The sequence below is a fragment of the Tamandua tetradactyla genome, chromosome 25 (assembly GCF_023851605.1).
Source record: "Tamandua tetradactyla isolate mTamTet1 chromosome 25, mTamTet1.pri, whole genome shotgun sequence".
Taxonomy (NCBI): domain Eukaryota; kingdom Metazoa; phylum Chordata; class Mammalia; order Pilosa; family Myrmecophagidae; genus Tamandua; species Tamandua tetradactyla.
In genome coordinates this window covers 31,172,962-31,198,068 of record NC_135351.1, presented here as the reverse complement: position 1 = coordinate 31,198,068, position 25,107 = coordinate 31,172,962, and the positions used below count along the sequence as shown (strand labels likewise).

General features: G+C 35.7%; 1 pseudogene; it reads right to left on the bottom strand.

Moving 5' to 3' along the window:
• Positions 1–15,594: 15,594 nt before the first annotated feature.
• On the bottom strand, positions 15,595–16,550 carry LOC143669020 (olfactory receptor 2B8-like; annotated as a pseudogene).
• Positions 16,551–25,107: the final 8,557 nt, after the last annotated feature.

Here is a 25,107-nt window from a genome sequence, read left to right as displayed (position 1 = left end):
TCCTTTCCTGTTGAAAACACTTCAAAGGATAGGAATACAAGGGAACTTCCTTAAAATGATAGAGGGAATATATGAAAAACCCACAGCTAATATCATCCTTAATGGGGAAAAATTGAAAACTTTCCCCCTAAGATCAGGAACAAGACAAGGATGTCCACTATCACCACTATTATTCAACATTGTGTTGGAGGTTCTAGCCAGAGCAATTAGACAAGAAAAAGAAATACAAGGCATCAAAATTGGAAAGGAAGAAGTAAAACTATCACTGTTTGCAGACGATATGATACTATATGTTGAAAACCCGGAAAAATCCACAACAAAACTACTAGAGCTAATAAATGAGTACAGCAAAGTAGCAGGTTACAAGATCAACATTCAAAAATCTGCAGCATTTCTATACACTAGCAATGAACAAGCAGAGGGGGAAATCAAGAAACGAATCCCATTTACAATTGCAACTAAAAGAATAAAATATCTAGGAATAAATTTAACCAAAGAGACAAAAAACTATATAAAGAAAACTACAAAAAACTGCTAAAAGAAATCACAGAAGACCTAAACAGATGGAAGGGCATACCGTGTTCATGGATTGGAAGACTAAATATAGTTAAGATGTCAATCCTACCTAAATTGATTTACAGATTCAATGCAATACCAATCAAAATCCCAACAACTTATTTTTCAGAAATAGAAAAACCAATAAGCAAATTTATCTGGAAGGGCAGGGTGCCCCGAATTGCTAAAAGCATCTTGAGGAAAAAAAACGAAGCTGGAGGTCTCGCGCTGCCTGACTTTAAGGCATATTATGAAGCCACAGTGGTCAAAACAGCATGGTATTGGCATAAAGATAGATATATCGACCAATGGAATCGAATAGAGTGCTCAGATATAGACCCTCTCATCTATGGACATTTGATCTTTGATAAGGCAGTCAAGCCAACTCACCTGGGACAGAGCAGTCTCTTCAATAAATGGTGCCTAGAGAACTGGATATCCATATGCAAAAGAATGAAAGAAGACCCATCTCTCACACCCTATACAAAAGTTAACTCAAAATGGATCAAAGATCTAAACATTAGGTCTAAGACCATAAAATAGTTAGAGGAAAATGTTGGGAGATATCTTATGGATCTTACAACTGGAGGCGGTTTTATGGACCTTACACCTAAAGCAAGAGCACTGAAGAAGGAAATAAATAAATGGGAACTCCTCAAAATTAAACACTTTTGTGCATCAAAGAACTTCATCAAGAAAGTAGAAAGACAGCCTTCACAATGGGAGACAATATTTGGAAATGATGAAGCTGCATCTGAGCTATAGGTTTTTGTTTTGTTTTGTTTTGTTTTGATTTTACTATTGTTACTTTTATTTTTTTCTCTATATTAACATTCTATATCTTTTTCGGTTATGTTGCTAGTTCTTCTAAACCAATGCATATGTACTAAGAAATGATGATCATGCATCTATGTGACGATGTTAAGAATTAATGATTGCATATGTAGAATGGTATGATCTCTAAATGTTGGGTTAATTTCTTTATTTCCGTTAATTAAAAATATATATATATATAATGCTGCATAAATACATTTTGGCAGAATCTCCCTCTTACTCTACTTAATATATTTTAACTGTGAAAACTGCTGTTGTCTCTCTGTATAAAATTAAAAGTACTAAAACTAATTCAGACAGAGCCTGAAAACTGCAATTTAGAATGCAAAACTAACTCCCTTCACAATTCAATTCCTGTGCTTAACTCTTGTCCCCCCAAATAATTATCATACCAATTTAACAAGAACTCCAAAAATTCTTTGGTTGTGCACAGTCACTTGTAATCACAACGCTAAAGATCAACTGGCCAGCATATTCCTTCTCTAATGACTTCATTTTCACATATTACCAACAACTGGAGTAAGTAGAATTCCTGAAAGAGGTGGGACTATTCACTAAAATATTCTAATGATGATAAGAATATGAAAAATTTATCCAATTCTATGATCTATGTACAAAGTGCAATTCTTTACATAACTCCATGCAATAAAATAATTACATACTTAAATACATGGAGATAAAGACATTGTCAAAGAGCTGGCAGATGCATGCAAAATTAAAACTAACACCAGGAAAGCCATAAAGAAAATATTTTGGTATTTTAAGAACCTTAGAACATACATCCATAATAGGTTAATTTCACATAAATACCTCTGGGAGCTATCTTGAAGAGTTTGTCTCACTATAACAGTGACAGCTCTAGTGATTTCCATTTTCATTCAAGTTTAGTATCAGATAAGCCTGGTCCTACGTAGATACAGTGGCATCAGAGAATAAGGAATTCTAAATCCATCCATACAAATGGATGGTAAAGGATCTAATTACTTCTTAATTCTTCTTTTTTCAAAGTAGGAATCAGGTTTGGGTATAGACCCACTAATATGTGAGAGAAGTTGGTACAAAGTAGGCATAAAATAAATGTTAAATAAATTTTAAGCGGGGGGGGGGAAGAAAAGGACAAAAAAAAAGAGCTGGGATAGAGAGATCCCTGAGAAATATTCTCAATCACTGATAAAAATGTTCTCCGTGTTCAACAATGAAGTTGCAAGGAAAACAAACAACTAAAAATTGATAAATTTTGAAATGCAAAGAACACATAATACAAATTTAATACTTCACAGATTCAAGGGATTAGTACAACTGGTCAAACCTTGAACTCAATCAGAAAACATCAATATGGAAGTGTATTATTTCATCTATTTGGCAAAAAAAAAAAACACATTTAATTAGTACAAAAGTGGCTCACTTTTAAGGTTTGAAAAATATTTTAAAAGTATCCAAAGGTTGAAAGCTGGATTGATATTCTAAATACAATTAATAGTACAAGTAATATCTGGCATTGCTGGGTATTTGATGTTCTCCAAATCATTTACATACACTCTCTTACTTAAGCTCTAAAAATTTGGAAATTCATTTACCCTCTCCTTTCAAATATGAATAAGTGGGTTAAATTAATTAAATAGCTTTTCCAAGATCAGTGAACTCCTAAATGTTTTAATCCAAGCCCAATTCCCTTTGCTACCAAAGTCCATACTTTCTATCACCACACTATCTTTCAGAGGAAGCTATCACTTGTGACATAAGGTATATATTATTTCACAATATTTTATACTTAAATTTATTATAAGGATGTGATCAGTGAAACTCAGAAAAAAATCTATGCACCATAATTTTCGTAGCACAATTCACTATAAAACATAATAAGCAGTCTAAGTAAATATAACTGCTATTTCACACCTAATCTAAAGAGCAAATACAAATAAAATTATGGTTCAGTCTCATGCAGATACACAAATATAGATGCACTCATCGGAAATATATGCCTGCAAAAAACAACGATCTAATAAAGGAAACTTTCACCAAAGTGAAGGGAGGAAAAGCTGAAATACAGATTCATTTGAGGAAAAGCACCAAAATAATAATGCAGTATTATAATAAAATAAGGTATATGTCAACCTTACCATCTCAATAAACATCAAGGAGGCATTTGATAAACGTTAAAACCCAGTTTTAAATTATTTAAACCATTTACTGTCTTGAAGTATAATACAAATTAATTAAGGCAAAGAACGCTGAATGACATCCTATCTGATTTGTATAAAAATGAAGAAGATTTTAGGCTGAGAAAGCAAGAAAATATCAGGCAAAGGAGGCACTAGAACAGAACAGAGAACGTGATTGTTTCTGCCTCATAAAACTACTTCCAATGCCGCATCAGAGTTCACAGTGGAAGGTAATTTGGATATAACGTCGTATTCTAGCTTCTTGTTTTACAAAATTTTCCTTTTTACAAATCAGGAAAGATAACTGTGCCTTAGTAACACTGGATATGGGATGATCTAGCTGCAAGATGTGTTATTAAATTGTATCTCAATGGTGTGTCTGACCTGGGTCATTTGTTCCTCCTTTCCTGGTTGGCATTCATCCATCCTGAAGCTGTTTGCAGCACCACAAAAGGCAACCTTCCAAGGGAAGGAATATTTTTGCTGAGGTTAAATGAAACATTTCATTTCATTCAAACCATATGTAATCACGTATTAAAATAATTGTCTAATTTGATTGGTAATTACCATTTTGAAAAATAAGAGTTAATGTATGTAACGCAATAAGAAAAGCTGTTTCAAATTAGACAAAGTATATAGCTAAGAATAACTGAAGATATTATACACATTCACCCCAGGTAAAGGAACAAAGAATGGTGGCTTTAGTGATCATCACCACATAATATGGAATCAGGAAAGTCCTATCATAAAAATTACACATAAATTATTATTTACATACAACAATAAACAATTGAAAATGCTACAAACATAGATTATATGATTATGCATGTTGAAAAAAGTTAATAGGTGAAAATAGAGAGAGAGATAAATAGATTCTACAAAACAAATAAAGGTGACATTCTATGTAACAGATATCATCAAAAAAATGTAATGGGAAATAATATCTCATAAGGACACAATTTTACATTAGCAATGAACAGGAACAAGCATTAAATGAGAAAAGTTAAATGCTCAGTACTGGCACATACTAAGTGGTAGAAGTATATTGACATATAATATACCCTAAAAGTTGAATGGAAGAGTACATATTTGAATAAAAGTGGATTCTCAAACTACTCATTTTAAAGACAAAAAGGTTACAAGATAATGTTGATAGTTAAGGTATTTCAAGTTGTACAACTTTCGCTGATGTATTCAGGAACTGACTGGTCCAGTTCCTGAATTAATCCTGAAAAAGTACTGGCAAAATTTCCATTCTCACTGCAATGAGTGAATCAGTTTTGCATTTAGTACTTTTGTCAATTCTGTCTGGGCTGAATTCATATATTTGTAGAAATGAGAGAAATGGATTTCTCACCATATTGGAAAAGAGAGTAAAATGGACATTGACAGCATTTCAGGTCAGGTTCTGCAGAAGCAGTTTCTGTAGAAGCCCAAGGTAGGAATTTCATTGTGTGTGGTTTATTTTTGGAGCACGTTTAGAAGGGGTTGAGGGAAACAACATAGAGTAGGGAAAGGAGTAAGGCAAGGATGTGGTCTCAACTGGACCCTGACATGACCCCAAACCACAGGAAGTTGGAACAGAGAAGTCTGATAGGATATTCTGTGATGGTAAAACATATGTTGTCTGCACTGTCCAATACATTAACCATGAGCTACATGTTGCTTGAACTCTTGAAATGTGGTGGTAAAGAAATTGAATTTAACATTTTATTTAATTTTAATTAATTTAGATGTAGTCGTAAGTGGCAACTTGTTACTGTTTGGGGCAACAAAGATCAGGAGCATGAATTGCAGCAGATTTAGTCCTAACTTGAAGCAGGGCTGCCTACCACAGAGTTTAGGGAACATCCTGGCCATGCAGCTCTCTCCAGCTGAGAACAATTCTCTGAAGAAGGGCAATGCTGTCGTCTAGAGCCAACACTCACAGCAGGTAGCTTTATGGATGCGTGCACCAGCTCGGCAAACGGGACCTGACTGGGGCACCAATAGTATGCACACATTTGGTGGAAAAGAGTCCATTCATGAATATGTGCAAGGATGGTCTAACTAGTTACATTAATTCCTACATTAGTTAATTACATTAGTTAATACTTACATGCATTATAGCCCCAATGTAATCCAATAAAAATTAATTTCAGGCACTTTTATTTCTGCTTATTTCTTCTTAATATGGTGTTTGTACTCAATTGGGGAACAATTATTTCTTATCAATAATAAAAAAATACATCAAAACAGTATGCATAAATGGAATGTTTTTGCTGTGATTTTCAATATCGCAATTCTGAGATTCCATATATATTTTAAATTGTTTTGTACCAATTTAGGAGAGGAAGTGAGCATTTATAAACTGTAGCTACCATGAGAAATTTTAAACATAGAGAACAAATATTGTATTAATAGGGAGCCAAAAGAATGGAGCATACAGCCTGATGCTTTTACATGCACACACATATCCTATTATCCTATTGCTGAGGGATGTATTTTACTATAGGTAAATAGACAAATATTTAAATCATTTTCTACATGTATATACTGAAATATCATGAATTTATTCAAAAGGATGAAATATCTACAGGCGAATAATTGGCTTCCAAAATCAACCATTAAATTTAGTTCTTATATTTGGTGATTTCTAGTCTGTTCCTTTTGCAGCTGGACATATATGCAAACTATTTTGGCTTTCTGTCTGTGACCAATTGTACCTGAAAATAAGCTAACTTGTTCATTCCTAAGCAACACAGAGATCCAGTTCTATTCCACTCACCTTTATTCCTCTTATCTGTGGGTCTCAGCTATTTCCCTAATGACTTTACAACTTGCAACCTTTATATAGTATTGGGGAATGGATATGAAAAACATAACTAAGAAAACAGGTTTTGTGCAGTAAATATCATAGGTTGATAATGCCAGTATTGGATTACTCAAAAAGTGGACACTTTTTCATGATGAGTTCACATTTCTTCATATGGTATTTAGAGACCTGCATTCAGCCCCTGGGTGGTAAGAAGGTGAAATAAGCAACTTCCAACTCTCTATATTATTTCCCAAATACAAACGCTAGCTACATGACAGAGAGATCTTTATGGGCAATAGGGAGAGGATGATATGAAACTGCCCTGTGACTGGTTTGGCACAGAGAATCAAACCTGTTTACCTGGCTGGAGTCTCTTAGGAATGTATGTCTCCTACTGCTAATTAGCCAATACAACGATACTGCATCACGTTATGCTGGTGAGAAGCTGTGGGCTGACAAGTGCCACATGCTGGGCTGGATATGAAAAACACCTAGTCTAGAGTTTTCACTGGAAAGTCTGAAAACCTACTGTGTCTCACACTCAGGGAAACTTGTTACTGCAAGTTTCTTGCACTCTCTTCCTGAGGCAAAGGCTTGTCTGGTTGGGAAAATTTGACCAGAGTCAAACATATCTGAAGAAACTATCCTCAGACAAAGTTTCCATATAGGCAGGGCAAGAATCAGAAAAACAAGATCTGAAAAATTCTTATGGATTAAACAAAAGTTACACTACAGTCTAGAATATTAACTGAATGCCAAGGAAAGATAGAAAAGAAAGCCAAACAACTACAAAGCCCTAGGTAAAAGACTGAAAACAAGCTCCAGAATAAATTAACTAAGAAATCCATTGTCTAGATGCCAGCAAAAAAATAAACTATTCATATTAGGAAAAGTGAATATATGGCCCAAAGGATAAAACTAACATTTCAAATGAGAAACAACTAATTAAGGATGTATGAACAGACAGGCAAAAGCACATGAAAAACCAAACCAACAAGTTGAGGGAAGATATGGCAAAAGAGATTATGGATATAAATAATATATTGGGTGAAAAAAAATTCAAAAGTTCGAAAAAAGAAATGGCAGAACTTTGGGGAATGAAAAGCATAATAGAAGAGATGAAAAAAAAGACAATAGAGACCTACAACAGCAGATTTGAAAAGGTAGGAGTAAGGATTAGTAAACTAGATGATAAGACATCTGAAATCCTACACACAAAAGAAGAGACAGGGAAAAAAGAATGTAAAAATATGAGCAGGGCCTCAGAGAATGGAATGACAACATGAAGTGAAGGAATATATGTTATGGATGTCCCAGAAGGAGAAGAGAAGGAAAAAGGGGTCAAAAGATTAATTGGGGAAATAATCACTGAAAATTTCCCATCTTTTCCAAAAGACATAAACTTACAGATTGAAGAAGTGTGGCATACCACAAACAGACTAGATCCAAACAGACTTATTCCAAGACACTTACTAATCATTTTGTCAAATGTAATAGATAGAGAATTCTGAAAGTAGCAAGAGAAAAATAATCCATCACATAAAACTGAAGCTCAATAAGACTATATGCAGATTTCTTAGCAGAAACCATGGAGGCAAAAAGACAGTTGTATGGTTTATTTAAGATCTTGAAAGAGAAAAACTGCCAACAAAGAATTCTATAGTTATCAAAACTATTTTCAAAAATGAGGGCGAGTTTAAAATATTTTCTGATAAGCACTCACTGAGAAAGTTTGGGGCTAAAAGAACAGATCTACAAAATACAGTAAAGGGAACATTGCACGTAGATAGAAAAAGACAGGAGAGATAGGTCTGGTGAAGTGTGTAAAAATGAAGACTACCAGTAACATTAAAAAGAGAAAAAATAAGATAATGACATATAAAATCCAAAAGACAAAATTGTTTAAGAAAATACTGCCTCTGCAGTAATAACATTTGATGTTAATTGATTAAATTCCCCAATTAAGTCATAAACTGGAAAAATGGATTTTAAAAAGCACCCATCTATATTCTATCTACAGGAGACTCTACAGGAGTAATTGGGAATTTTAAAAATGCTAAAAATTTTTACATTAAAAATTAAAAACTTCTGAACCTCAGAGGAGTTTCTCATGAGAGTAAAACAACCCACACAATGGAAGAAAATATTTGGAATCCATATACAAGATAATGATTTAGTATTTATTTATAAATAAATCGTTCAACTCAGAAGCAAAGAAGATATACAACCCAATTTCTAAAACAGGCAAAAGACTCGTATAGACATTTCTCCAAAGAAGATAACAAATGGTCATAAAGCACACAGAAAGATGCTCAACATCATTAGATATTAGGGAAATGCAAATCTAAAATACAATGAGATACCATTCCACACCCACTAGAATGGCCACCATTAAAACAACGGAAAATTACGGGTATTGGAGAGGATGTGGAGATATAGGAACACTCATTCTTTGGTGGTGGAATTTAAAGTAATGCAGCTGCTGGGGAAGAGAATTTGGAAGTGCCTCAGAAAGTTCAGTACAGAATTATCATATGACCCAGCAATCACACTCCTAGGTATGTACCAAAAAAAAAAAAAAAAAAAAAAAGGAAAGCAGGCACTCAAACAGACATTTGCACACCAATGTTCAAAGCAGCATTACTCACAATTGTGAAAAGACAGAAGCAACTTATGTATCCATCCTTTGATGAATGAGCAGACATAATGTGTGCTTCTCCATTGCAGGAATAAGTTTTATAGGTGTGATCCCCAAGATCGAAGGCTCAGCCTATTGATTTGGTTGCTCCCACTGTTTGTGGGAATATCAGAAATTCTCCAAACGGGGAAGTTGAATATGTCTTCTTTTTCCCCTGTTCCCCAAGTGGACTTTGCAAATACTTTTTTATTCACTGCCCAAATTACTTTGGGATATATCAGGGCATCACACTAACCTGGACCAACCAACAAGATCTCATGCTCTGTACAAGATTCCACGTAATTATGGTTTTCAACTAAAATAACCATACAAGTTATATTGGATAATGGACTACCCAAAATATAAATTTTGCATCAACTAAATATCTCTCCCTTTGGTCTCACACAGAAGTTGAATTTTTTAAATATGGATATCATCCTTTACTCTATATTCTGATCTACTCCTGTCCTATACAGATCAGCTTCATTGATATCTCTCGTCAAAGTCTGTTCCTTTTTCCAACATTTTACACAGTTCCTGTATGGGGTAATGCTGACATTCTTATGAATCTCAGGTATCACATAAATACCTGAAGTTTCTGGAAACAGCAGGCCATATACAAAGAGCTCAGTATCTCAGAATTTAGAAATAACAGTTAAAAACTCCTGAATATACATGAATGCTGTTAGAGGTTATGATCTAGGACCCTAACATGGCCCAAACTGCTAACCCATCCTCTTGACTTCAGTTCACCAAGTTTTTATATTACAGTTAGTCCATATGAGTGAGACATGAAATTATTTATCTTTTTGTTTCTGACTTTTCATTCAACATACAGTCCTTAAGATTCATTCACTTAATTGCATGCCTCACAACTGTATGTAAACACCACAGTCTCCCCCTTCCATTCCTGAGCCATTGTACCCTTAGGCCACCTCCTTTCATTGTGATCACAAACACTACCACCATAAACACCCATGCACAAATGCTCATTCATGCCCCCACACCGTTCCTCCATGTATATATTGAGCATTGGGGTTTCCAGATCATATGACAACCCACCCCCTAACCTCCTGTCAAACCACCACATTGCCCTCCAAGGGGTTGCACCTCTCGGTTTCCCTACTGACAGTGAATAGGTACATCTTTTTCTCCCCATTTTCTCGAGCGCTCATTTTTTCCTGTTCATTTTTAAACAGTTTTATTCTCATGACATACAATCCAACCTAAGTAAATAGGCATGCCTTTGCCACCACAATCCATATGAAGACATTTCCTTTTCTTCCACAAAGAATCCAGACCCATTCTCCATGCCCCCTGCCTGTTGACATTTAGTATTGCCGTAATGTCTTTGTTACATTCAGTTCAGTGGAAGCTTATTACAATGTTACTGTTGACTATAGACTATAGTTTGCATTGATGGTACTTTTCCTTGTATAGCATCCATTTTCAGCACCTTGCAATATTGACATTCATTTGTAATCTCTCATGCAAAAATGTTTTTTTATTTGTACATTTAATCACCATCATTGTCCACTCTAGGCATTCCTGAGTATACCATCTCAGTCTTTATCCTCTATCTTTCCTTCTGGCTTCATACATGCCCCCAGCCCTTCTCCTTCAATCATACTCATATTCAGCTTCATTCATTGTACTTATATTATTGTGCTACAATCACGTAGTATTGTTCTACTCATTTCTGAATTTTACAATCAGTCATGTTGCACAGTTTGCACCAAATGCCCAATCTCTACCATTTTTCTATCTCCTGGTAACCTCTGTTCTTAACTTCAACTCTCAAAGTTTGCTCATTAATGTTAGTTTGTATTATTTTTAAACGCAGGGAGCCTAGAATAAGAATGAGAGCCTTTAATCCCATATAGCTTGATGTAATGCCTAGATACATCCTAGAATACATTAAGCAGATAATTAAAAAAATATTGGCAATATCCCTTGAGGGATGGGAGAAAAAATATGAAACTATTAAACTTTATTATCAGGGAATGTTCTGATACTGTGTCAAACATTAGGGACACCCAAATCAATAATCCAAGTGAAGCATATGTAGGTAGCAGAGAACATTAGCCTACCTATAGGTATGCCTAAGAGTTACTACTGGAGGACCTCTTTTGTTGCTCAGATGTGGTCTCACTCTCTCTAAGCTCAAACTCCAAGTGAAATCATTGCCTTCTCCCCTACAAGGGACATGATATCCATGGGTGAAAGTCTCACTGGCAACATGGGAGGTAACTCCTAGGGGTGAGTCTGGCCCTGGCACCATGCAGTCAATAATTCCATCCTGACCAAAAGGGGGAAAGAAGTGTAACTAATAAATATCAGTGGCTGGGAGATTTCAAATAGAGCTGAGAGGCTACTCTGGAAGTCACTTTTACTCAAGCTTCGGTTAGACATTGCTACCTATCATAACTTGCCAAACCCCAACCCAAACCATGCCAGCCAATCCTAAAGAACACCTAGGGCAATATATAAGATTCTACAAAGGTTCCACGCACTAAGGTCACTTTCCAGAAACCTACAACCTCCAGATGAGTCCCTAGACAAGATAAATCCTGAAACCTAGAGGGCTTAGCCTCTCCACAACATCAGCTGGTTCCATCTCCCTACTCCATTTTAGTGACAGCCCCTTCCAACATGAAAAAGTTATACTGACCATAGCCAAAATACCCCTAGAAAGTGGGACAGAAAGATCAAAGGTGATGGTGGTGTTATACAGAGAAGGTAGGATTTAACAAATGAATATGATTGCTGAATCATTAAATTGATATTTCTTTTATTCTCCAGTATCTTAGAGCAGCTAGAAGTAAAAACCTGAAATTGTGGAATTGTAACCAATACCAAACTCTGAAATCTATTCTTCAACTAATTCTGATGCTGTGCTTTGAAATTTCTTGCTTTTTTGTATATATGTTATTTTTCACAAAAAAGTTGATTGTGATGTTAGCTTGGTTATGTAGTATTTCTCCTTTTGTTTCTGGCTAATTTCACTCAGCATAATGTCCTCAAGGATCATCCATGTTGTTACATCTTCATGACTTTATTCTGTCTTACAGCTGTGTAATATCCCATTGAATGTATGTACCCCAATTTGTTTAGACATTGGTCAATTGATGGACATTTGGTCTGTTTTCACCTCTTGGCAATTATAAATAATGCTGCTATAAACACTGGGTGCAAATGTCCGTATGCATCCTTGTCTTCAGTTCTTCTGACTATGTATCTAGTAATGGGATTGCTGGATCATATGATAATTCTAAAATTAACTTCCTGAGGAAATGCCAAGCTGCCTTCCAGAGCGGTTATAGCAGTTTACATTCCCACTGTGGTAGTTAGGTTCAGGTGTCAACTTGACCAGGGGACGATTCTACTTCTATTGCTGTGAACATGAGCCAATGGCATGTGAACCACATCTGTTGCTGATTACACCTACAGTTGACTAGGAGGCATGCCTGCTGCAATGAATGATGTTTGATTATATTGGCGGGAAGCTTAAATGAGAGATCTCAACATAGCATAGCCCAGCAGGTCAGCATACCTCATCTCAGCACTCGCAGCTCAGCCCAGGCCTTTGGAGATGCAGAAAGGAATCACCCCAGAGAAAGTTGTTGGAACCCAGAGGCCTGGAAAGAAGGCCAGCAGAGATTGCCCTGTGCCTTCCCATGTAAGAGAGAGCCTCAGTTGAAAGTTAGCTGCGCTTCCTCTGAAGAACTATACATGTTTAACTAAATAATTCCCCTTTTATGAAAAACCAACCAATCTCTGATGTGTTGCATTCCGGCAGCTAGCAAACTAAAACACCCAACACTTCATAAGTGTGCCTCTTTCTCCACATCATCTCCAGTACTGATCAATTTCTATTGTTTTGATAATGGCCATTCTAGTGGGTGTCAGATGCGATCTCATTGTGGCTTTGATTTGCATTTCTCTAATATTCAGTGAAGTTGAGCATCTTTTCATGTGCCTTTTAGCCATTTGTTTTTCATCTTCTGAGACGTGTCTGTTCATGTCTTTTGCCCATTTTTAAATTGGGTTGTTTGTCTTTTCTTATTGAGTTGAAGAATTTCTTTAGGATGCTCTATCCTTATCTGATATGTCATTTCCAAATGTTCTCTCCCATTGCATAGGCTGCCATTTTATTTTCCTGCAAAAATTATTTGATGCACATGTTTAATTTTGAGATATCATTTACATATTTCTTTTTTCAGTGCTTGTGCTTTGGGTATAAGGTCTAAGAGACTGTCTCCTATTACAGGATTTATAAGCTATTTCCATAACATTGTCTTCTAAAGGTTTTATGGTCTTATCTCTAATGTTTAGGTCTTTCATCCATTTTGAGTTTTTTTTATAAGGGGTGAGATATGGGTCTTCTTTCATTCATCTGCATATGAATATCCTGTTCTCCAGGCACCATTTAGCAAAGAGGCTGCTCTGTCCCAGGTGAGTTGGGTTGACTGCCTTATCTAAGATCGTTTGTCCGTAGAAACAGGGTCTATTTCTGAACATTCAATTGGTTAGTATATCTATCTTTATGCCGGTACCATGCTCTTTTGACCACTGTAGCTTTGTAATATGTTTTAAAGTTAGGTAGTGTGAGAATTCTCACCTTATTTTTCTTTCTCAAGATATTTTTAGCTATTCAGAGCAGCTTGCCCTTACAAATAAATTTTGTTATTAGTGTTTCTAGTTCTTAAAAGTAAGTTGTTGGGATTTTAATTGGTATTGTATAGAATCTATAAATCAATTTGGGTAGAATTGACATCTTAATTATGTTTAGTTCCAATCCATGAACGTGGCATGCTCTTTCATTTATTTATGTCTTCCATGATTTTTATTAGCAGTTGCTTATAGTTTTCTGTGTATACGTGTTTTGTATCCTTAATTTTATTCCAGGATATTTGATTCTTTTGGTTGCTATTTTAAATTGATTTTTTCTTGATTTCCTCCTCAGATTGCTCATCACTAGTGTGTTGAAACTTTACTGATTTTTGCATGTTGATTTTGTACCCTACCACTTTGCTATACTCATTTATTAACTCTAGCAGCTTTGCTGAAGATTTTTTGGGACTTTTCACAGATAGTATCATGCTATTTGCAAAAACTGAGAACTCTTGTCTAATTGTTCTAGCTAGAAGTTCCAGTATAATGTTGAATAACAATGGTGACTGTGGGCATCTTTATCTTATCACTGATCTTAGAGGGAGAGCTTTCAATCTTTCCCCACTGAGGATGATGTTAGCTGTGGGTTTTTCATATATTCCCTTTATCATGTGGAGGAAGTTCCCTTCTATTCCTATCCTTTGAAGTGTTTTCATCAAGAAAGGATGTTGAATTTTGCCAAATGCCTTTGCTGCATCAATTGAGATGATCATGTGGTTTTTTCATTTGTTGATATGGTAGATTGCATTAATTGTTTTTGTTATGTTGAGCCAGGCTTGCATACCTGGAATAAATCCCATTTAGTCATGGTGTATAATTCTTTTAATATGCTACTGGATTCAATTTGCAAGTAATTTATTGAGGATTTTGCATCTATATTCATTAAAGAGGTTGGTCTGCAATTTTCTTTTTTTGTAATATCTTTCTCTGGCTTTTGGTATGAGGGTGATGTTGGCTTCATAGAATGAGTTAGGTAGCCTTCCCTCCTCTTCAATTCTTTTGAAGAGTTTGACCAGGTGCGGTACTAATTCTTTCTTGAACACAGGTAACAATAAAACAGAAATAATAAAAATGGCATAGTGGTTTTAGCATAAAAATGCCTTTTGTAGGTGAAGATGCTATAAATTCAGCAAATAGGTAGTCACACAAATTAGCATAAATTTCCAAAGTTATAATGTTTTTATAGTACCTCTAAAATTTATCAATATTTATCAAACATTTTTTGGGAAAAATTATAGTTAATTTAATTTCTTATAAGGGGTGATGGGCATTAATTGCAAAATCACTTTCATAACAGAATTCATTATAAACATATTGAATGAAAACAGTCTATTAAATGTCTAAAGATGAGGTACAGGTGAAAATTATGGTTCCTCTAAACAAGTGAATTCTATAGAGTCAGAAATAAAAAATCTTTTAAAATAATATTTAAGTATCATTGAAAAATGCTAAGATGTTAGTATTCTTTAAAACATTTTAAGCTTCTCATGTCCTCAATGTGGATGTGTCTTCATATTTAAGATATTACAATTAATGCTTTTATTTTTATTTTTACTTTTTTTTTTTGCATAGACAGACACCAGGATTCAAAGCCAGGTCTCTGGCAATAATTAATGTCTTTTTGAAAGTGGAAATGGAATAATATTCTTATAAGGGGATGCAAGTAATAAAAACCTGTGGAACTGCTTTTAAAAAATAGTAATACAGATGCTCTAGGAATACTGACTCAGCATCTTTGGAGGTTGTCCCGAGTCCATGAAATTATTTTGAACATTTATTTCCCTAAGAGAATTAAAATAGGAAATTCCTTTGAGAGTTGTCAGGGATATTTTGGATAATCTCTGAAGAACACACATATATAAAGGGCTCTGACATTCAGAGTCCTTCCAATGAAGTCATGTGGACACATCATCCTTCCAAAGCACCTTCTTAAGTGCTCCCTTCACATCTTTGTTCTGCAGAGTGTATATGAGAGGGTTGATCATGGGTGTGATGATGGTATAGAAGAGAGATATGAACTTGCCCTGATCCTGAGAGTAGTTGTTGCTGGGCTGGAGATAAGCACAGATGGCCATACCATAGAACAAGGCCACCACTATGAGGTGAGATCCACACGTCCCAAAAAAGCTTTCCTCTGCCCCGCTGCTGACTTTATCCGTGAGACCGCCCTGACAATCCGACCATAGGAGATCAGGATTAATGCAACAGGCACGAGAAGAATGATGACACTGACAAAGAAGAGCTCAGATTCATTCACAGTGGTGTCAACACAGGCAAGCTTGAACAATGGCGGCACCTCACAGAAAAAGTGGTCTAATTTATTTCTTCCACAAAGTGGTAAGAGGAAGATGAGCACTGTCTGCAATAAGGAGTTGACAAAACCAGCAAGCCAGGAAGCAGAAGCCATCAGAGCACAGAGACGAGGGTGCATGATTACTGTGTAGTGGAGAGGCCTGCAAACAGCTGCATACCTGTCAAAAGCCATAACCCCCAAGAGAATACATTCTGCACTTCTCAAACCTAGAGCCATATACAACTGAACTACACAACCAACATAGGAGATGGATTTGTCCTTTCCGCTGAGGTTAACCAGGAGCTGTGGAACAATGCTGGTGGTATAACACAGGTCCAGGAAGCTTAGGTTGGAGAGGAAAAAGTACATAGGGGTGTGAACATGGGGGTCCACTTGGGACAATACAATGATGGTTGTGTTTCCCAGCAAAGTGAAGATACAGAAAATCAAAAGAACCACAAAGAGAACTAGTTCCAGTTGCGGTCTATCAGAGAAGCCTACCAAAATAAATCCAGTAAAAGAACTTCCATTTTTCTGGTCCATCCTTTGTTACCACATGCCTCCTATTAAAATCAAATTTTAATAAATAATTTTCTTTCAAAAAAGAAAGTTTAATTATATCATGTTTATAATTTAAGGTCAAGAGGTTTCAGAGGCAACTATTTTATAATATGATTTTCTCAGTGTTATCTACATATCAATTGTCTTTCATATTATCCCCCAAAGGAATGACATTACATTTAAAAAAAATCAAACAACAGACCTTGGGTTTGCATTAATCATAGATGGAAAGTGTGTCCTAGATTAAGTTTAATAGGATTTAAGGTACAGTTAGAATGTATGTACATTTTAGAGACCCAGAGAATTAGGGAAAAACATGGAAAGAGACCAGAATCAAGAAGAGCTACAGTGATACAGGAGAAGAGAGATTATATTATATATAAATCTCATGATTTTATACAAACGACTTTGTACATATATCACTTGAAATAGAATATAATAAATATAATCTCTAGAATACATTGAGATAGGGGAATTTATGACCTAATAAGTACTTATGCAAAGGTTAAATTGTATTCAAAATATAATGCTGCATAAGCACATTTTAGCAGAATTGCCCTTCTACTCTACCTAAAATATTTGTGAAAACTACCCTCGCTTTTCTGTATAGAGGTAAAAGTACTAAAACTCATTCAAACAGAGCCTTAAAACTGCAATTTAGAATGGTAACCTAAACCCCATCATAATTCAATTACAGGGCTTAACACTTGCTCTCTAATAATTATCATACCAATTTAAGAGGAACTCCAAAAATTCTCTGATTGTGCACAGTCACTTGGAATCAAATAAGAACTCTAAAACCACTGGCCAGCACATTCCTTCTCTAGTGACTTGATTTTCACACGTTCTGCACAACTGGAGTGAGTGGAATTCCTGAAAGAGATGGGATTATTCACTTTCAAAATTCTAATGATGATAAGTATATTAAAAAGTTATCCAATTGTAGGATCTGCATACAAAGTGCAATACATACATACAATACAATAATTACATACATAAATACATGGAGACAAAGTCATATACATTGTCAAAGAAATGGCAGATGCAAGGTAAAACCAAAACTAGTACCAGGAAAGTCATTAAGAAAAGATTATTTTGACATTTTTAGAATCTTAGAATATACATCTGTATTAGGTTAATTTTACATAACCACCTCTCCACGAGCTATCTTGAAGAGTTTGTGTCATTCTGCCAAACATGGTGACAGCTCTAAAGATTTCCATTTTCAATCAGTTTTAGTCTTGGATAAGCATGGCTCTTACGTGAATGTAGTGGCATCAGATATATAAGAAATTTGAATTCATCCATACAAATGCTTAAGGATCTAGTAACTTCCTAATTCTTCTGTTTTTAAAATCGTAATCAGGTTCAGGTATAGACCCACTAATGTGTGATAGAAATTGGCACAAAATAGGCATAAAATAAATATTAAATAAATTTGAAACATGGGAAAAGGAAAGAACAAAAAGAAGAGTCGGGGTAGAGAGATCTCTGAGAAATATTTTTCTATCACTATTAAAAGTTTTCTTTGTCCCATAATTAAAATAGCAAGAAAAACCAAAAAGTAAAAATTGATAAATTTTTAAATGTAAAAAACACATAATAGGAATTTAATACATCATATATTCAAAGGACTTGTACAACTGATCAATCCTCACACTCAAACCCAAAACACCAGTATGGAAGAATGTTATTTCAAAGAAAGCAACATTTAATTAGTACCAAAGCAACTTTTAAGGTTTGAAAAATAAAAAACATATCTAAAGTTTGAAAAATGTACTGATATGCTAATTACAATTAATAATACAAGTAATATCTGGTATTGTTGAGTATTTGATGTGCTCCAAATCATTTACATGCTTTATTTTACATAAGCTCTAAAATTTTGAAATTTATTTACTGTTTTAGTTTGTTAAAACTGCCAGAATGCAGTATACCAGAAATGGAATGGCTTTTTTTTTTTGGTGGGAGTGGCGGTTACGTGTTCCAGGAACAAACCCCAGGTCTCCCACATGGAAGGGAAGCATTCTACCACTGAACCACCTGTGTACCCTGGAACGGCTTTTAAAAGAGAATTTATTAAGTTGCAAGTTAACAGTTCTAAGGCTGCAAAAATGTCCAAATGAAGGCACCAACAAGAGATTACCTACATTCAAGAAGTGCTAATGCCATCTGAAACACCTCCGTCAACTGCAAAGGCACATGTTGACATCTGCTAGCTTTCTTTCTCAGCTTCTGGTTTCATGACACTCCCCCAGGGCATTTTCCTTCTTCATCTCCATTATCTCTGGCTATGTGGGCTCTAAGATTTTTTCCAAATGATCCCCTCTTAAAGGACTCCAGTAAGGAAACACATCTTGAATGGGTGGAGACACATCCCCGTGGAAACCACCTAATTAAAAGTGTCACCCACAATTGGGTGGGTCACATCTTCATGGAAACAACTTAATCAAAAGGCTTGCACCCAGCAATATTGAATGAGATTAAAGAACATGGCTCTTCTGGGGGACAGAACAGTTTCAAACCAGCACATTTGCCAACTCCTCAAATATAAGCAAAAGGGTTACATTTGTGAAATAACTTACCCAAGATCAGTAAACTCTTAAATGTTTTAATCCAAACCCAGGTGCCTTTAATACCAAAGTCCATGATTTAATGACCACATTATATTTCAGAGGAAGCTATCACTTGTTACATATGGTATCCATTATTTCACAATATTTTATTCTTCCTTAAATTTATCATAAGGATGTGAACAAAGAAACTCACAAAAATATATGCACCATAATTTCATAATAGAACTCCTTATAAAACATAATAAACAGTCTAAACAGGACATATCCCCTGACTCACACCTATACTGAAGAGCAAATACAAAGAAAATCATGGTTCAGTCTCATGCACAAATACACAAATATACATACACTCATTGGACACTAAGTGGGAAAAACAACTATCTAATAGAAGATATTTTCACCAAAGCGAAGGGAGGAAAAGCTAAAATGTAGATTCATCCAAGGAAAAGTAACAAAATGATAATGCAATATTATAATAAAATAATGGTAGATGTCAACCTTACCATCTCACAAAACATCAATGAGGCATTTGATAAAAGATAAATCTCTGGTTTTAATGTATTTAAACCATGTGTTGTTTTAAAGTATAATATTTACTAATTAAAACAAAGAACCCTGGATGACATCCTATATTATTTGTATAAAAATGAGTAAGATTTTAGGTTGAGAAAGTAAGAATATATCAGGCAAAGGAGGCACTAGAACAGAACAGAGAATGTGATTGCTTCTACCTGATAAAATGGCTTCAATGCCACTTCAGAGGGCACACTGCGAGGTAATTAGGACACTAAGGTCACATTCTAGCTTCTCGTTTTACAAAATTTTCTTCTTTAGAACTCAGGAAAGGGCTTATGCCTTAGAAACACTGGCTGTGGAAAGATCTAGCTGCAAGATTTATTATTAAATAGATTCTCAAAGGTGTGTCCTCATCTAGATCACTTGCCCTCCTTTCCTGGGTGGCTTTCATCCATCCTGCAGCTGTTTGCAACACCGCAGAAGACAACCTTCCAAAAGAAGGAATATTTTTTGCTAAGATTAAAAGAAACAATTCATTTCATTTAAACCGTATGTAAACACACATTAAAATAGTTGTCTAATTTGATTTCAAATTACCATTTTTAAATAAAAATTAATTGATGTAATGCAATCAGAAAGTTGTTCCAGATTAGCCAAGAGATATAGATAATAATGACTGAAAATATTACACACATTCATCCTAGCTACAGAAACAAAGAATTGTGACATTAGCAACAATCAGCACATGATATGAAAGTCCTGTCATAAAAATTACACAAAATTATTTATTTGTATACAAAAATAAACAATTGAAAATAATACAGAGATAATATGATTATACATGTTGAAAAAATAATAGGTATAAATAGAGACAGAGATAGATTCTACCAAACAAATAAAGGTGACAGTCTACATAACAGGTACTAACAAAAGGATATAATGAGAAATAACATCTCCCAAGAGCACAATTTTACATTAGCAATGAAGAGAACAGGCATTAAAGTAAGAGAAGTTAAATGCTCATCAGTGGAATATACTAGGTGTAGCGGTATATTGACATAAAATATACCTGAAAAGTTAAATAGAATATATATTTCAGTAAAAGTAGATACTTAAACTACCCATTTTAAAGACTAACAGTTCCCAAGATATTGTCCATATTTAGGATATTTCATGTTGTACATTTGCTGATACATTCAACATGCAAACTCTGACCTGTCCAGTTCCTGAATTAGTCCTTAAAAAAATACTGGCAAAATTTCCATTCTCAATGCCATGAGTGAATCTGAACTTCTTTTAATACTTCTACCTGTTCTGTCTGGGCTGAACTCATTTATATGTAGAAACGGGTCTCTCACCATATTGGAAATGACAGATTGTACTGGAGATGGACAGCTTTTCAGGCCAGGCTCAACAGAATCAGGTTTAGAAACCCAAAGTAGGAATCCCATTGTGTGAGGGTTATTGAGGTAGTGCTCTTAGAAGAAAGAGGGTGAGGGTAGCAACATAGGGCAGAGACAGGCACAAGGCAAGGCTGTGGTCTCAGCTGAACCTTACCATGATCCCAACCCATAGGAAGTTGGAACAGAGAAGTCTGATAAGATTTTCTGTAACAAAAATATGTTTTCTGCACTGTCCATTACAGTAACCATGAGCTACAGTTTTTGAACACTTGAAATGTGGTTAAGAAACTGAATTTAAAATTTAAAATTTAGTGAATTTAAATATAGTAGGAAGAGGCAACTTAATATTCTTTGGGGCAGTAAAGAGCAGGAGCATGAATTGCAGCACATTTAGTCCTACCTTGAAGCAGAACTGCCTACCACAGAGTTCAGGGAACCTCCTGTCCATGCAGCTCCCTCTAGCTGAGGACAATTCTCTGAAGAAGGACAATGCTGTAGTCTAGAGCCAAGATTCACAGCCGGTCAGGTATGGGTGTGCACACCAGTCCAGAAGTAGGATATGACTGGGGCACCAATAATATCCACATATTTGGTGGGAAAGAGTCCATTCATGACTCCATTATCATCTCAGTGCAATTCCATAAAAAGTATTTGTCATATTAACTTCAGTCACTTCTTTTTCTGCCTATTTCCTCTTTATATGGTGTTTTCTACTCAACTGAAGTATAATAATTTCTTATTAATACTAAAGTAAAAAAAGATGCATCAAAACAATATTCATAAAATGGAATGTCCTTTTTGTAACTTTCAATATTGCAATTTGGATATTCCATATACATTCTAAATTGTTTGTACTTCTTTAGAATAGGAAATTAACATTTATAAACTACAGATACCAACAAAATTTTTTTAAACATAGAGAACAAGTATTGTGTAATTTTTCAGTGAAAAAGGAACCAAAAGGAAAAAATAGGGCATATAGCCTGATGCTTTTACATGCCTTCACATATCTTATTCTTCTATTACTGAGGTACTTATTTTACTATAGGTAAATATGAAAGTATTTAAATCATTTTCTACATGTATATACTGAAGTATAGTGCATTTATTTAAAAGGATGAAACATTTATGGATGAATTGTTGGTGTCCAAATTCAGCCATTAAATTTAGTTCTTATGTTTTATGAATTTCTAGTCTGTTCCTTATGCAGCTGAACATATATGCAGACTATTTTGGCTTTTAGTCTATGAACAATTACACTTGAAAATAAACTAACATATCAATTCCTAAGCAACACAGAGACAGGTTACATTTCACTCACATTTATTCCTTTTATATGTGGGTCCTCAGCAATTTCCCTAACACCTTTACAACTTGCAATCTTTGTATAGTTTTGGAGAGTGGAAATGGATAATGTTAAGTAAGAAAACTGGTTGTTTTCAGTAAGTATAACAGGTTGAGAATACCAGTATTGGATTACTCAGAAAGTGGACACTTTCTCATGATGAGTTCACATTGTAAAAAAGGCCTGCGTTCAGCCCTGAGTGGTAGGAAGATGAAATAAGGCAATTTCTGACTCCCTATATTATTTCCCAAATACAAAGGCTGGCTATATGTCAGAGAGATCCTTATAGGCAATAGGGAGAGGATGATATGAAACTGCCCTGTGAATGGGTTGGCATAGAGAACCAAAGTTGTTTACCTGGCTGGAGTCTCTGGAGAATGTATGTCCCCTATTGCTAATTAGCTAAAGTCATTTATTACACAAAAATTAAAATAAGAAATCAAAGGGGGACTTTACCACGAACCTGATTGAAATAGAGAGGATTGTAAGAGGATACTAAGAACAACCATATGTCAACAAATTAAATGACCTGTATGAAGTGGACAAATTATTAGAAATACACAGACTACCTTCATTGACTGACGAAGAAATCGAAGATCTCAATGAATCAATAACCAGTAAAAAGATTGAATCAATGATCCAAAACTTCCCAAAAAAGAAAAGCCCAGGACCAAATAGCTTCATTGGGTAATTTTACCAAATATTCAAGAATTACACCAATCCACCTCAAACTCTTCCAAAAAAATTTAAGAGGAAGGATGCTCTTGATTCATTCTGTGAGGTCAATGTCACCCTCATACCAAAGCCACATAGATACTACAATGATTGCAGGACAATCTCTCTTATGAATATAGATGCAAGAATCCTAAACAAAATATTAGCACACAAAATCCAAGAACTACACACCATGGCCATGTGGGATTTATCCCATGTATGCAAAGGTGGCTCAATACAAACAAATAAATGAATGTAATGTACCATGAAAGGGAAAAACTACATGAGCAAAGGAGGCAGGGCAAGATGGTGGCACAGAGAGATGTGCGATTTAGATCATCCTCCAGAACAGCTAGTAAATAGCCAGGAACTGTATGGAACAACTGTTGGGTGACATCAGTGACCACAAACACAGCATTCACCAGTATGGAATGGGTGGAATGACTGAGCTCCCACACAGAACTGAAAGTCTCCCAAGGTGCAGAGGCTGGTGTCCCTCCCCCATGGTCATGGCAGACTGGTTCCCCAAGAGGTAAAGAAACAGACCCTATTAGAATCAAGGAATTAGCTCAACTAAGCTTCAATTGTTGAATTAATAAACAAATTGAGACTGCTGATAACAGGCCCTGAGACAGATAAAGCTAGAGAAAGCACCAAAGGAACCCAGGGTTTTTGTCCCACCTGAGAAGGGGCAGGGCTGATGAAGAAAACAAAATAAAACAAAACAACAGAAGCTTTTCTAGTTGTACAGCACAAAATACTGGAACAGTGCTGTTCTAGTTTGCTAGCTGCCAGAATGCAATATACCAGAAACGGAATTGCTTTTCCCAAAGGTGGAATTTAATGAGTTGCTTGTTTACAGTTCTAAGGCTGAGAAAATGTTCCAATTAAACAAGTCTATAGAAATGTCCAATCAAAGGCATCCAGGGAAAGATACCTTGGTTCTAGAAGGCCGATGAAGTTCAGGGTTTCTCTCTCAAGTGAGAAGGCACATGGCAAACACAGTCAGAGTTGCTCTCTCATCTGGAAGGGCATAAATGGCGTCATCTGCTAGCTTCTTCTCCTGGCTTCCTGTTTCATGAAGCTCCCCGGGAGGAATTTTCCTTCTTCATCTCCAAAGGTCACTGGCTGGTGGACTCTCTGCTTCGTGGTGCTGCAGCATTTTCTGCTCTCTCTGAATCTCTCATTCTGCAAAATGTTTCCTCTTTTGTAGGACTCCAATAAACCAATCAAGACCCACCCAAATGGGTGGAGACATGTCGTCACCTACTCCAGCTTAACAACCACTCTTAACTAAATCATATCATCCAGGGAGATGATCTGATTACAGTTTCAAGCATACAGTATTGAATAGGGATTATTCTACCTTTATGAAATGGGATTTTGATTAAGACATGGCTTTTCTATGGAGCATACTTCTTTTCAAACCAACACAAGTGTTGTGCCTCCAAAAATGGTGACACATACAGCACTGTATCAACTGCAGTTTTTGATTGGCAAACCTGGGGAGCTGGGTCCAGCTGTAAAAAGCCTTTGCTCTCTCTCTCCTTTTTTTGTTTTAACTTCTTCACAGCTCATTAGATAGATACAGCAAAATGTTCCAGGCAAGGGCAGAAATAAGGCATGTCTCAAAGAAAAAGTAACTAGTCAGGTGAATGAGGACAATTCCATAAAGGGTACATCTTCCTCAGAAAATAGGGGCATGACAGAGCTCAATTGGCTGCCCTCCTTCAGGGAATTCAGTCCCCAGAGGCAGGAAAACAGAAGCAACCTAAGCACAACTAGTACCTCAGCTTTTGTCTGATCCACACCCCTGGCAGGGAGAGGCTGCTGAGAATAAAAGACACTGCATCACGTTATGCTGGTGGGAATGTGCAGGCTGACAAGTACTGCATGCTGGACAGGATAAGGAAAGCACAGAGTCTAGAGTTCTTATTGGAAAGCCTCACAGCCTACTGGGTCTCATCCTCACAGACACTTGATACTGGTTGCACCCTCCT